The following is a 13,890-nucleotide window of genomic DNA, read 5'->3' as shown; positions in this document are numbered from 1 at the left end:
TGGATCCACAGAGCCCAGAGTTGAGGTCAGATCCCAACTCTGTTCACCTCCTTTCCCTTCTATTTTCAGCCCAGGACACTGTGAAGAAGCTTCATACCTCATGGCAAATTACAGCCTCACTGGTAATTCAATCCCTGATAAGTGAAGGGGATGTCAGCTACCTATTCTCCTTGCTCTATAGGAAATCTAGGTTCCTATGAAGGCTGGAGGACAAGCAGGGCCAAGAACTGACAGCTGGGCCTTCTTTATGCCAGACCAAGGGAAGTGGGGAAGCTGAAAGCCAAAATGATGTCAGGGTGTGTACAGAGTGGAACAGAAGACCTTTGATCACTGGTAACACTTATGCACACCCCAATACATTTGATGCTATGCATGGGAGCTCAAGGTCATGGCTGAGTCTCCCTGCCTGCTCCTTGCTCTTAGAAGGAGGCAAGAACATAGGTGCTTGAGTCTGGGCTGCACACTTTCAGCATTAATGTGTCAGCATCTTAACACCGAGGAGACCTGAGTTTGGACAGTTGTTGCTCTGCTTCTCACCAGGTCAAGATTCTATCTCTGAACACCGTGGCAGGATTTATGTGACTAGAGACAGTAGTGAGCCACTGGGATGTGGCCAAGCCCGAGGACACTGCAACTTCCTCTCCAACTTCATCCCTGGGGGCACACTGGCCTTGTGAGGACACAGAGCCAGGTTCTCAACTCTTTTTTTCTTCTATTAAAGGGAATCCCAGAATTCCCTTTCTGATTTCATCTTCTGGATCAGCTCAGATTTAGAAAATATTTATTGAATATACATACCATGCTAGCAATTTAATATATGTCTTCTTTGGAAAAGCATCTATTTGAGTCTTCTGCTCATTTTTTAATTGGGTTGTTTGTTTGTTGGATGTTGAGTTGTATGAATTCCCTTCTGTAAGTAATTGTGATTTTGGTATGCCTGTGGAAAGAGGTGGCTTCAGCATCTTCCCATTCCATCTTGGCCACAAACCAGCAATCTTTTGCAAGAAATGGCATGGACTGTTTTTTTTTTTTTTTTTTTTTTTGAGAGAAGTTATAGGCATTTAGGGGATTCTAAAACTTCCATTTCACATGAGCTCATTAGTCTCTTTTTTTGGCCTGTCACTAGTTAGGGCAGTCGTTCTCAAATTTCAGTGGGAATTTCTTAGAAAGCTTGTTGGAAATGACAGAACCCCCTGCTCTACAACCCTCAATCTGGAATAGAATCCAGGAAATTCAATTTAAAGCATATGTAATAGGCAATTACATGTTGAGAAGCACTACTTTAGGAGAAGCCTTCCAGATGTAAGCCTGCCTTGACAGAGTAACTAGGGGAAGGCCCACAATCTCAATTTTATAGAATTACATTTTTGTTTATACAAGGGTTTTTGTTGAATGCAAAACCCAAATATAATAGTATTTTTAGGCCATCAGGGGACTTTTCCTTTAAGTACACTCACAAATCAGAAGAGAAACTTCTCTCAGCAAAGTGTTTTCCTAGTTTTGATTCAAAGCATACGGTCACCTTTCAAAGGGTAAACTTTAGCATGCCATTTGTTCAGATGCAGCGGTAATTGCTAATTTTCCAAATGCCAAGTGTGGGGCTGCTTAAGGCCTTGAACAATCCGGGCCTGCCACAGAAAGACTCTGGCACTTGGAGTATTTTCAATATTTTAAAATTCCTGTGTTGTTCTTTGCTGAATAGGTTTGCTTCTAGAAATGGGACCTCTCCTTGTGAATTAGGACAAATTAGCCTGTGCTCCCTGTGCACTTGCTGGAGGGTCTACTTTGGGGCTCTGCCCCTTTCCTAGCAGAGCTGGGCGCTCCCAGTGCAGAACTGGGGGCAGAGAGTTGCCTTCGGAGATGGACTAGAGGCAGGTAGGTGGCCAGTCTTGGCAAATGAGGGGAGGGCATGGAAGCCAGGACGCTGCAGACAACCTTGACCTTTTGGGCTGGTCCCAGACAGGTTTAAACATTTCAACTTTCAGGATGTGGAGACAGAGAATGGGGATCTTTGTTTGGAGAGGCTCCTGGCATTGCAGTAGCAGGAGTGTACGAGAGAAAACAGGCAAAGACGCAAAAAAGAAATGGTGTCAAATTAGTAGAGGAAAAGGGCTGAAGAGATGATGTCAGAGCAAGGGCATCACAGGGAGGCAAGCAAATCTGGTTTTGAGAGAAAATTCTGGAGCTAAAGAGGTTTGGGTTTGAATCAGAGCTCTGCCACCTGCTAGCTGTTGGAAAGGATACTTCACCTTTCTAAATCTTAATTTCTGTAAAATAAGGGAAGAATACTATTTACTTATAAATTCTTGTGTGGGTGGTGGTAGTGGTTTAGTCGCTAAGTTGTATCCGATTCTTGCTATCTCATGGACTGTAGCCCACCAGGCTCCTCTGTCCATGGAATTCTCCAGGCAAGAATACTGGAGTGGGTTGCCATTTCCTTCTTGGGGATCTTCCTGAACCAGGAATCGAACCTGCCTCTCCTGCATTGCAGGCAGATTCTTTACCACTGAGCAACCAGGGAAGCCCCAAATTCTTGTGTAGATTAAAGTAATTCATATGAAGGGCGTAAGAGGGCTTATCTGGCACGCATTACTGTGGATTGACTGCTAACTGTATAACCATAAACCACCTTCACCTTCTTGATTTTGCATAAAATTGTTAGGAACTGCCTTCCCAACTTGGTGTACAAGCAAAGTCATCTTCTTTGAAATTTCCAAGTACCCACAATCCTGCCTTTTAGCTGGAAGTCCAGTATCTTCCACTCAAGATGTCTTTTCCCTTGAGTTTTCTAATAACCTCAGAGGCTTACTCAGTCCAAACATACAGTCTTGCCTCCAAATCCCAAGCAAAGAACTCTAGAGCCTTATTGGTCCAATGATGATGTTGCTGCCCCTGTTTCTGTTTCCATCATATGGCGTCACAGTTGAAAAAAGTCTCAAATAGTTGTGATCATTGCCATAGCAATGCCTTCATTGGTCTAGAACTCTCTGTGGTAGATTGTCTTTACCCTCCTTGTGAAAGGGTTGTATTTTTCACTTCGCTGATGTCCAGCTTGGCCCTATGACTTGCTTTGGCCAATGAAACGAAAGTAACACAAGCTGCTTCCAGTCAGAAACTTCAAGAGCCATCACTCTCTTTTTCTTCTGCCACAAAATTGGCAATGTGGGGTTACTCCTTTAGTTTGAGTCCTGGAGAGAAGAGTTCACGGAGCAGAATAAAACCACATCCAGAATGTAACATGCCTAAGACAGAAACCTTTACTGTTGTAAGCTGCTAAGAATTTGGAGTTTTTTTGTTACTATAGTATAACCTTCTCTAATTGACTGATATATCCTCTTGAGTCACAGGAGTGTCTCTTATTTAGGTTCTAAAGTTATAGCATTTTTGGGAAGATTTATTTATTTATTTATTTATTTATTTATGGCCATGCCAGTTCTTAGTTGTGGCACGTGGGGTCTTCAGTCCTCATTGTGCATGCAAACTCTTAGTTGTAGCGTGGGGGATCTAGTTCCCTGACCAGGGATTGAACCTAGTCCCTCTGCATTGGGAGTGCAGAGTCTTAGCCATTGGACCACCAGGGAAGTCCCCTAAAGTTATAGTTCTTTTAATTCATATGTTTGACTCAGGCTTTATACCCAAAGCACACCACTACATCAAGGTGGCTTGGTTGAGAGGGGCCTGCAGCCTCCGTTACGAGCTCCACCCTCCCCAACCCCTTTCCTCTGTAACTACTGAGGCTCTTATCACAGGTCCCAGCCCAGACCCTCACGATGTGTGCCCCTCTGGGGCCCTTGGTATCACTATCTGCTCACAGATTCCAACTGGGGCCCTCCCAATACATCAATGAGATTGCAGTAATATTCCTGCAAAAAGAAAGGGTTAGGGGCTGAATGCCCTAGCTTCCTGTGCAGATTTACCACAGTGGAGGTATCACAGATGTTTGGGAGAGATAGTCTTTGTCAGACTACAGGAGTTTGTTACATCTCTTTCCTGTGTACAAGTGCTTATTTGCCTTATATTAGTTAGGGGAGGTCACTTGGTTGATTTTTCCCCCATAGTAGATACAGTCTACCCCAATATAGTTTGCTATTCCCACTTCTAATGACAGCAAAAATTATAGGGTTTTTTTTTTTTTTGAAGTCCACATTAGCAGCCCCTCTGTTATTTGTAGATGTTATATGGAGGTCTTAATGAGAGGGCCTGAGGGCAAAGCGAAGAGGTAAATGATTCACAAAGAGGCAACATCATTTGTTCTACCCCATTCTCCTTTTCTCCTGCTGCTGCTGCTAAGTCACTTCAGTCGTGTCCGACTCTGTGCAACCCCAGAGACGACAGCCCACCAGGCTCCCCCGCCCCTGGGATTCTCCAGGCAAGAACACTGGAGTGGGTTGCCATTTTCTTCTCCATTTCTCCTTCTAAAAACTCCAAAAAATAAGATGAAACTCTGAGAGTTCAAAGAACTATTCTAATGCAAAATTGAAGGCGACATCACTCAGGGTTTCATATTAACACAACTAGAAAAGGTATGTGAAGGGTCTATGGTCAGCAATGCATCTGTTTTTTAAGTTTTGGCTGTGCTGGGTCTTCGTTGCTGTGCGGGCTTTCTCTAGTTGCAGAGAGCAGAGGTTACTCTTTAGCTGCAGTGTGGGGGCTTCTCGTGGCGGTGGTTTCTCTTGCTGTGGAGGACAGGCTCTAGACACACAGCTCAGTAGTTGTGGTGCATGGGCTTAGTTTCCCCATGGCACATGGGATCTTCCAGGACCAAGGACTGAACCCGTGTCCCCTGTATTGGCAGGCAAATTTTTAACCGCTGTACCATCAGGGAAGTCCAGCAATGGATCGTTTAAGCACAAAGGAGGAGGGAAGACCTAGCCAGGCTCAGGGAGAGGAGCTCTCAATACAGGGAGTAGAGACCTTTCAGTCGCTGTTGTCTGGTCTCCCTCTGCCAGTGGGTGTAAGCAACAGAATGGCATTTTAGAAGTGTCTTTCTGGCTACTGAGGTGGGGGGACTGGATTGGATTGGACAAAGGCAAGAGTAAAGGCAAGCAGACTCGTTAGCAGGAAGTAGAAAAGACACATGTTTATTGAATGAATGAATGAATGAAGAAATGAATAGTAAGCTGTGGATTTTAAGCTGTGACTTTGAGTCCCTGAACATGTGCGTGCTAAGTTGTTTCAGTCATGTCTGACTCTTTGTAACCCCATGGACCGTAGTCCACCAGGCTCTTCTATCCATGGGATTCTCCAGGCAAGGATGCTGGAGTGAGTTGCCATGCCCTCCACCAGGGGATGGATGTTCCCAACCTTGGGATAGAACCCATGTCTCTTACATCTCCTGCATTGGCAGGCATGTTCTTTACCACTAGCACCACCTGGGAAGCCCCTTTCCATCCCTACTCTTGGCCAAAGGCCATTCTCTGTGGTGTGTGTCATGTTCCCTAAGGGCTATGGAGGGTCTTCAGACTTCTGGAAGAGAAAAACTCTTCCCTTACTGCTGTCCTCCACTGACTCTATGGATTCCCACTCTCTCCTTCCTGGCAGGTCCCTTGGAAGGTAGCCCCTGAGATCCTCTCCTATTTTGCTTTGAGCAATTTGGAGTTTTTGGAACTTGACCATAAGCTGGCATAAAGTCTGGTTCTAGGCTTTGGCATGTTCCCTCTTCTTCACCTCTCATAGTTCTGAGCCTTTTCTCAGAGGCTTTCTGGTTCACATCACAATTTTAGCCCACCAAAAATCCTCACCCCATCCCATAGATCTACATTTGAAGCACAAGCAGATTCCTTTGGGTCATAGGGTGACAACTTCCATGCAGAGCCAAGGTGGCTCCCCAAAGCTATGCACTTCCAAGGGGTAACTTATCCCTTTGGCCCTTACAGCTCTTAGGGAACCCATCACTCAGGGGCCCTGCCCTCAGGGTCCAGCCTTACAGTTTTTCATTCCCAGAGTATTTTCAACATTCAGAAAAAAACAAAAATAAATCAAAACAAGGAGCAGCATTCCCGTCCAAGAAAGACAAGGGAGGTCCCTAGCACCCCTCAAAACTAGCTTTTGGAGAATCCAAAACAAGCTGTAAGATGTCTTTTGCTTTTAATCCAGAAGAAGAAGGGATGATCACAAAGAAAGGCTCAGATCCAAAGTGAATTCTTTTGTCTAGTACATGGTTTATTTTAAATGTGAAAGTTCAAGGTTACACAAACAAATGGATTGGATGGGACATTTGTGAATTCTGAAGCATAGACATTTCTCCATGTTTGGAGGATGTGCTCAGATACATGTTTGTGCAATTTTTGTCATTGTTGAAAGAAAAGAGGTAATGAGCCTGAGGATCACTGCACCCAGAATGTTGTGAAAAATAAAGAAATGATATTACAGGGCCCAGAATTCCAAGGATGGGAAGGAAGGTAAATATGGCCCTAGTTGGTTTTATCTTCACATGGCCCCAGGAAACCTGGTTGAACAATCTCTTTCGGATATATCACACCATAAGTTCGACAGAATGGAATTTACTGACTAAATGGAATAAATTGGGCAGATAAACTGCTGTCAAGACGATTGACCTACAGAAATGTTCCTCCTACTTTTCTTTCATTTTTACCTACCTGATTTTGTCTAAATCTCTTTTTATGAACTAGACTCTAGATTGCATTGACTTCATCAGGCAGCTTTGAGAGAGGGATTTCCTGGGGGTGAAAATCATATTATTCATCAGCAACTGGATTGAAGGAAAGAGCCTGGGACTTAAGGTGTTTAGGTCCAGCTCTTTCAGAGAAGAGCTGTGTGATCCTGGATAAGGAATTTCATTTCAGGACCTTAACCTGGAAAATGCAGACTGAACACTTTGGGAGAATTCACTTTGAAAATAAGTGATGGATATAAATCACTGTGTATAGTACCTGGTACAGAGTAAGTTTTGTAAGTCATGATATAACTCATGATGGAAAAAAAAAATACTCTGCCTGCTTTGTAAGGGCAAAAAAGCAATTAGGAGGCAATTGCATTGATGACTGGCAAGAAATCATGGAGGCCTAGACCTGTAGTATTGATAAACATAGTAAGAAATGGTCAGATTCTGGATGTATTTTGAAAATACAGCCAACAGAATCTTCTGATGGATTCTCTGTGGGGTGTGTGAGGAGCAAGAAGGGAAATCATGAACCACGTTTTGTGTTTGAGCAGCTCAAAGGATGGGCTTGCCATTTACCAAGATGGAGAAAGCTGAAGGCAAAGCAGGCCCTTGGGTTAAGTTGGAGCTGACTGTGAGACATCCAAGGGAAGGTGTTGAGTGGGCAGTTGGATATATGACTTTGGAGTTGGGAGGAGAGGTCCAGAGTGGACATGAACATTTAAGAGTCTTCAGAGAGTTTAAATAAATGATATTTAAAATCATGAGCTCAAAAAGATTCTCTTGGGAATAAGTGCAGATAGAAAAGAATCTAGGCCTGAGAACCAAGGCCCAGAGAAGTCTAGCGTTCCATACTGGGGAGATGAGGAAGAACAAATGCACACCCTCTCTCTTCCTTCTCTTCCTCTTTTTTCTGCTTTTGTTGTTATGAAAGGGGACTGTTCTATTTAGTTCAGTTAGCCTTCACTTGAACAAAACTACTTGCAAGAGTTCTTTTGGGTTTGCTCTTAAAAAGTGATACATGCTCTTCACAACTTCAAAGTAGTTTTAAAAAGGAAAAACACCCAACTCTGGGCTGTGGAAGAGGCCTCATGGTGCAGGCATCCAATCAGCAGTCAGTGCATCTGGAGATCAAGTTCCTCTCAGGATTAGTGAAATCGAGCTTTTGTTAGCATTAATTTAATGGTGGAATGTCAACTCACAAACCTCAAAAATCCTTTTATGCTTCACATCTTTTTTCTTTTTTCATAAAAAAATGCCAACTCCCAAACGTATGTGAAGCCTGAAAGGACAATCTGAGAAAGGTTTGTCTCTTCCTTTGGTGAAATAAACAATCTGTTGTGTCATGGCACCTGCACAGAAATCCTGTGTTTAAAGAACAAGTTGAGACTACACTGTTATTCAGGATAGTTAGTGGTGGGGGCAAAGTAGAGAGAGCTCTACTTATGTAAAGATCTGGGAGTCTCAGTGGACTGTGGATTTTCAATGAGCCAAGAATGACTTGGTTGTCACAGCACACTGTTGCCAAGTGCATGATGAAATGAGTCTCATTGCCTTCACATCCCAGGCCTCACCAAATCCCTGAAAATTGGCTTCTAATTCCATCTATTGACATGGCCCTCCCAAATATCCAATAGCTTATTTACAGTCTTCTTCACTTGTGATTTAAAGGTCTCCTAGAGATCCGCATTTCTAAAGTCTATTCCACTAGTCTAGACATCTCTCAAGGAACAATCCTTGCAATCCTGTATTTCTAACCATCTTCTGGGCATCTCCATTTGAGTGTCTCCATCTGGGTATTTCCATCCAGGCATCCCACCAGCATCTCAAACTGAACTGATCTTTCTTGACCAGTGAGTGCCTGCTCCTGGCTGCCCTGTGGTATTAACATTCACTTTACCTGCCCAGGGATCAGGTCAAAATTCTGGAGCCACCTGACCTCTTCTTTCCACACCCCACATGCAGTTAGGTTGCAAATTTATTGAGTCTATGTCTTTCTTCCCACCCTTATCACTGCTGTTACCACTTCTGTGCAGAGCTTCCTGCGTTCAGTTATCCATGTGTCATCTCCACGGGGATGTTTCATAGTCGTCTACACACTTGACATGTCCAAAATGGGACTCTGGAGTCTATTACTCCTGTACCCCAGCTGGCTTTCACATCTCCATAAATGACTCCACTGTATATCCAGTTGCTCAACCTGGTTCTTCTCTCCTGAGAGCCACATGTGTATGGGGTGTTTCAGGAGCACCTAGGCTAATGTTTACCCCAGTCACTCCACTATAGCCATGTGTTGTTAAAATGTCAAGGTACCTCCCTGCCAGTTGGTAAACAGCTCCTACTCCGAGACCCCTGACTCTCCTCCACCACCTCAGTTGCCCTGGAATCTCCCCCAGAATTCCCTAGATCTCCCCATGACCTGGCAACTCAGATCATGAGGAGATCTAGTGTTGGTGCCTCATACTGCAGGGGATCTCTAGGATCCAGTGACTCCAGTAATATAGCCATTGATACCTATTACAATTGGCCAGCATGTGGGTCATAACAGATATTTTGAAGATAATCCCCAGTATTACCCATTTTGAAAAAGAAGAAATTGACACTGAAGAGATTACATAATTTCCCTATAATTCCTTGGAGTCCATGTGGCTCCAAAGGACTTTTATCAGTTATCTCTTGACTGGTCCCACTGTCCTACAACAATCTTCCCAAAGCCTAACTTTCACCACACACTAGTCCTGCTTAGAAACCTCCTGGGGCTCCCAATCCACATGGAGTTAAGTCCAAACTCAAGCCTGGGCTTCAAGGTTCCTTCATAGTCTGAACAACTCAGGTCAGCTCCATGACAGAAGCCCTGCCACTGCATTCCTGAGCACTTTCCTGCTTCTCCACTTAGACCCACACCACTTATTCCACTAGGAACAATCTCCCTGACCCACTCTTCACATCTTGAAACCTTGACCTGTTTGGACACATGACTGCCTCAAATGCCCACTCCTCTAGAATCAAACCTTCCTCATTGTCCCCGCTTCTTCTTCCTTGGAGCATCTGCAGCTCTTGGGTTCAAGTTCAGCAGCCCAGCCCATCCATGGTTGCTAACCACATTCTTCCTTACCGAACAGTTTTACTCTAATGCCTATGTAAGCACACAGAGAGACAGTTTGTAAACCACTTTCACACACCTTGTAATCACAGATGTTACTTACCTTCTTGCATCTTATCCCATAAGCTCCTGGAGGACAGGAGTCACATTTTGCTCATCTGTATAACCTCACTGCCAGCAGAAGTCCAAGCACAAGTCATGCACACAGAACACGTCCTTGAAACAAATGGGTCGGTCATGCTCTTGAGGTCGAGTGGAGAAAGTGGAGGATAATTTTTCTGGCGGCTGTTCTCCCCAGGACTGGCCTAATGCAGTCAGGATGCCGGGATCTTAGCCACTAGACCACCAAGGAAGTTCCCCAAGTCTGCTCTCCTGAAGTTGACACCCTGAGATTCTAGAGTGGCAAAGATAAGTTTTATAATTGTAAGGCACTAGCAGGCTCCTTGACCTCTCCATATCCCAGGTTCCTCATCTAGGACCTAGGGGTGAGAAGGCCTACATCACGTGGGCTTGGTGAAGACTGACTGGACCTTATATGTAAAGTTGCTAACAGTGCCTGGCACCACGTTCAGTCAATGACACCTGTCATTGTCCCTTGCATTGACACCTGGATGTCATTCCTGCCAATTTGGCCACTTATCTGTTCACTTACTCATCCAGGGCCTCCTAAGTACTGGGCATTTCACAGAGTCCCTACGTATAAAAGGGGCAGGGAGGCCAATACTCCCAGTGAGGTCATCCCAGTCCCTGAGCTGGCAGAGTTCTTGGCAAGCTTCTGCTTCTCCTGGCTTGGCTTCCCTCAGCCCCAAGATGTGCTTTTGGCCTGGGATTTTTAAACTTCTTCCCTGGCTTTGAGTCAGAGGGCCTGAGGGGAGTGCGTCCCCCAGTCGTGTGCCAGTGCGCCTCCACTGGCCTACCACTTTGATGTTGAGGACACGTGATTGTCTCTGATGGGAATGAGTGATGGATGAACTGGAGATTTGGGTAGAGTGAGGCCAAATCCCTGTGTGGCTCCAGGAACAAGGATAAATATAGCCCGAGTAATTGCTCATGCTCTTTTAAGGATTAAAAGTCAGCTTTCAGGCAAGCTGTGAAGCTCCATGACCAGGACAGCAAAGGACACAGTGCCTTTTTTAGAGCTGTGTCAACACTCCTTGTATACTGCTGGGTCCCAGGCCTCCAAATACTGTTACTGTTTAAGTAAGGGGTCACCTTCTCTGGTCTATACCGCATGAGGGCAGGGATGGCTCTGAAGTGTCCCTACCACATCCCATCAGCCAACTCTAGTCTGGCACACCCAAAAAACATTTTAAATGAATATGTGAGCTGTGAGAAGGCTGCATTTTTAAAATAACTTTTAGAATAAGATCTATAGACATATATACACTACTATGCATAAAATAGATAATTGATGAGAACCCATTGTACAACACAGGGAACTCTACGCAGTGCTCTCTGGTGACCTAAATGGGAAGAAAATTCAAAAAGAGGGGATATATGTAATGGCTCAGACGGTAGAGCATCTGCCTGCAATGCAGGAGACCTGGGTTTGATCCCTGGGTTGTTAAGATCCCCTGGAGAAGGGAATGGCTACTCACTCCAGTATTCTTTCCTGGAGAAGTCCGTGGACAGAGAAGTCTGGCTGGCTACAGTCCATGGGCTTGCAAAGGGTCAAACACGATTGAGCAATGAACACTATATGTGTGTCTATAGCTGATTCGCTTTGCTGTACAGCAGAAACTGACACGGCAGTGTAAAGCAACTATACTCTAATTTAAAAAAATAATAAAATCTGTGATCTAGTTAACAATAAGGTACCAGTGCCCACTTTCTGGCTTTCATATAGTCGTATATGCTATTACCGCTGGGGGAAGCTGGGGGAAGTGTACATGAGACTCTTTGTACTATTCTTGAACTTCCTGCATTTCTGTAATTATTCAAAAATAAAAAGTAAGAAACCCAAAATAACCTTTAGTCAGGCTCATGCCAATACTCTGACACTTGGGGGAGGCAGTGCTGGAAGATGAATTAACTAAATCCCTGTTTCTAGCAATGCTTCTGTTTCATTACTATTTTTGAATGTAAACACATGACTTATTCACATGATTCAAACTTTAAATGTATAAATAAAATACACAGTGTATACTCTTTGCCCCAGCCACTTAGATTTCCTCCCCATAGGCTACTACATGCTAAGTCACTTCAGTTGTGTCCGACTCTTTGAAACCCTATCGTCTGTAGAGCCCACCGGGCTCCTCTGTCCATGGGATTCTCCAAGCAAGAATACTGTAGTGGGTTGCCATGCCCTCCTCCAGGGGATCTTTCTGACCAAGGACTGAACCTGTGTTTCTTATGTCTCCTGCATTGGCAGATGGGTTCTTTACCACTAGTACCATCTGGCAATTAATGTTAATGTTATTTATTTCTTGTGTTAATTTTAGTGAGATTGTGTGTACACATACATATGTACTTGTGAGTATGTATGTGTGAATGTGACTATATTTGTGTGTGTGTTTACATATCTATGCTGTTCTGTTATCCTACTTTTTCTACTTAACCGTGAGATCTTGGAGGCTTTTCCTGTCCCTGCATTTCCCCACCCTGTGCTGTGGCTATACCCATCATTTTTACGGCTGACAGTTGGTGGACACTTACGTTGTTTCCAATCCTTCTGCTTTTATACACAAAGCTGCAGTGAATAATCGTGTTCATTTGTCATTTCCCCAAGCGTGGGAATATGTTTGCAAAATAAATTCTTAGGTGTGGAATTGGATCAAAGGATACAAGCCTTGTAATTTTGATCATGCTAAATTGTCTTCTATAGAGCGTGCTCATTTCACACACCCATCAGTGACGTGCTTTATGAAATGTGTGTTAATATAGTGATTTTAAATGTTATTTGGTGACCCTTTTGTGAGTCTGGTGAAAGCTGTAGGCCTGTACCCAAGAAAAACAGAAATCACACAGTATTTTGCACACAGTTTCAATTGGCTCAGAGACTCCTGAAGGCTATCCATAAACCCTAATTTAAGAAAATAGGCTGAAGAGAAGGAAGTATGGTACGGGGAAAGACTTTTAGGGCCAAACCACCTAAGTTCACTTCTTTGCTGTACCGCTTACTGGCTGTGGAACATCACACAGGTCTTTTTGCCTCTTTAAATCTTATTAGTTTCCTTTTCAAAAGAATGGTATAGTAGCTCTATTTCACGGGGCACATAGGAAGGTACATGCTTTTATGGAGAGTGTCTAATATAGTGATTAGAATATCGTAGGTGTTCAATATAAGGTTTATATAACACATACAGACACATAGACACACAGACATACACTCACACCTCCTTCCTCACATGCACACAAACTGAAGTTCCTAGTTGTCTTTGCAGGAATTGCTGCTAGATTCATAAAATCAACTTTTGGAGTACCATTCCCTAAAATGGGGTTTTTGGACCAACTGCATAAGTGAGAATCACCCGAGGGCCTTAAATAAAATATAGGTTTCTGGGCCTCACTTTAGAGCCACAAGATTAGAATTTCTAGAAAAGGGGTCCAGAGAGTTTCACACTTGATGATTCTATTGCACAATGAAGTTGGAGAAACTGCAGTAAAGAGTTTGGTAATTCATTCTAATCCCTCTACTTGCAGTTCTAGTAGCTATCACCTTGTGGTTTTGCCAGTGGGAGCCTGTTCCCAGTCGATGGATAGGTGTAGGTGCCTGAGGGAAAGCATGGCTAGTACCCATGAGTCTTCTCTGGTTCCATCTACAAAAACAGTTATTTATGGGTTTGACAGACAGCATGTACTATAGTCTCATCAGGAATCTCTTTCGTAACAAGCAAGGAGAAGAGACAGTCCAGGACTGGATGTCCGTGGAAGGGGCTGGGATAGAAGCCCAGTGGGCTAGGTTTGGGGGAGAAAGCCTGCCACAGCCAGGAACTGAGGATAAGGACTGTATGCAGCCAGGCAGCTGTCACCAGGAGGGCTTGAGGCCACACATCTCGAGGCACCGACACCTAGAGCCCTCAGCATGACTGGCGAACACTTTCTGAGGTGGTAAGTGATGGCCCACCACTAGAGTTGCCAGATTTAGCAAATAAAAATACAGGATGAGCCTTTAAATTTCATTAAATTAGAATTTCAGATTTTATATATATATATATATATATAT

The 13,890-nt window shown here is 44.0% G+C and overlaps 1 non-coding gene across 1 annotated transcript; it reads right to left on the bottom strand.

Annotated features, from left to right (window-relative positions):
* Nucleotides 1-3,508: 3,508 nt before the first annotated feature.
* On the bottom strand, nt 3,509-3,581 carry TRNAG-CCC. The gene has a single exon. It is a non-coding gene; the product is annotated as a tRNA-Gly (tRNA).
* Nucleotides 3,582-13,890: the final 10,309 nt, after the last annotated feature.

The sequence above is a fragment of the Bison bison genome, unplaced genomic scaffold (assembly GCF_000754665.1).
Source record: "Bison bison bison isolate TAMUID 2011002044 unplaced genomic scaffold, Bison_UMD1.0 scf7180017864503, whole genome shotgun sequence".
Lineage (NCBI taxonomy): Eukaryota > Metazoa > Chordata > Mammalia > Artiodactyla > Bovidae > Bison > Bison bison.
Note: the sequence above shows the minus strand (reverse complement) of the source record. Positions and strands in the feature narration are given on the sequence as shown.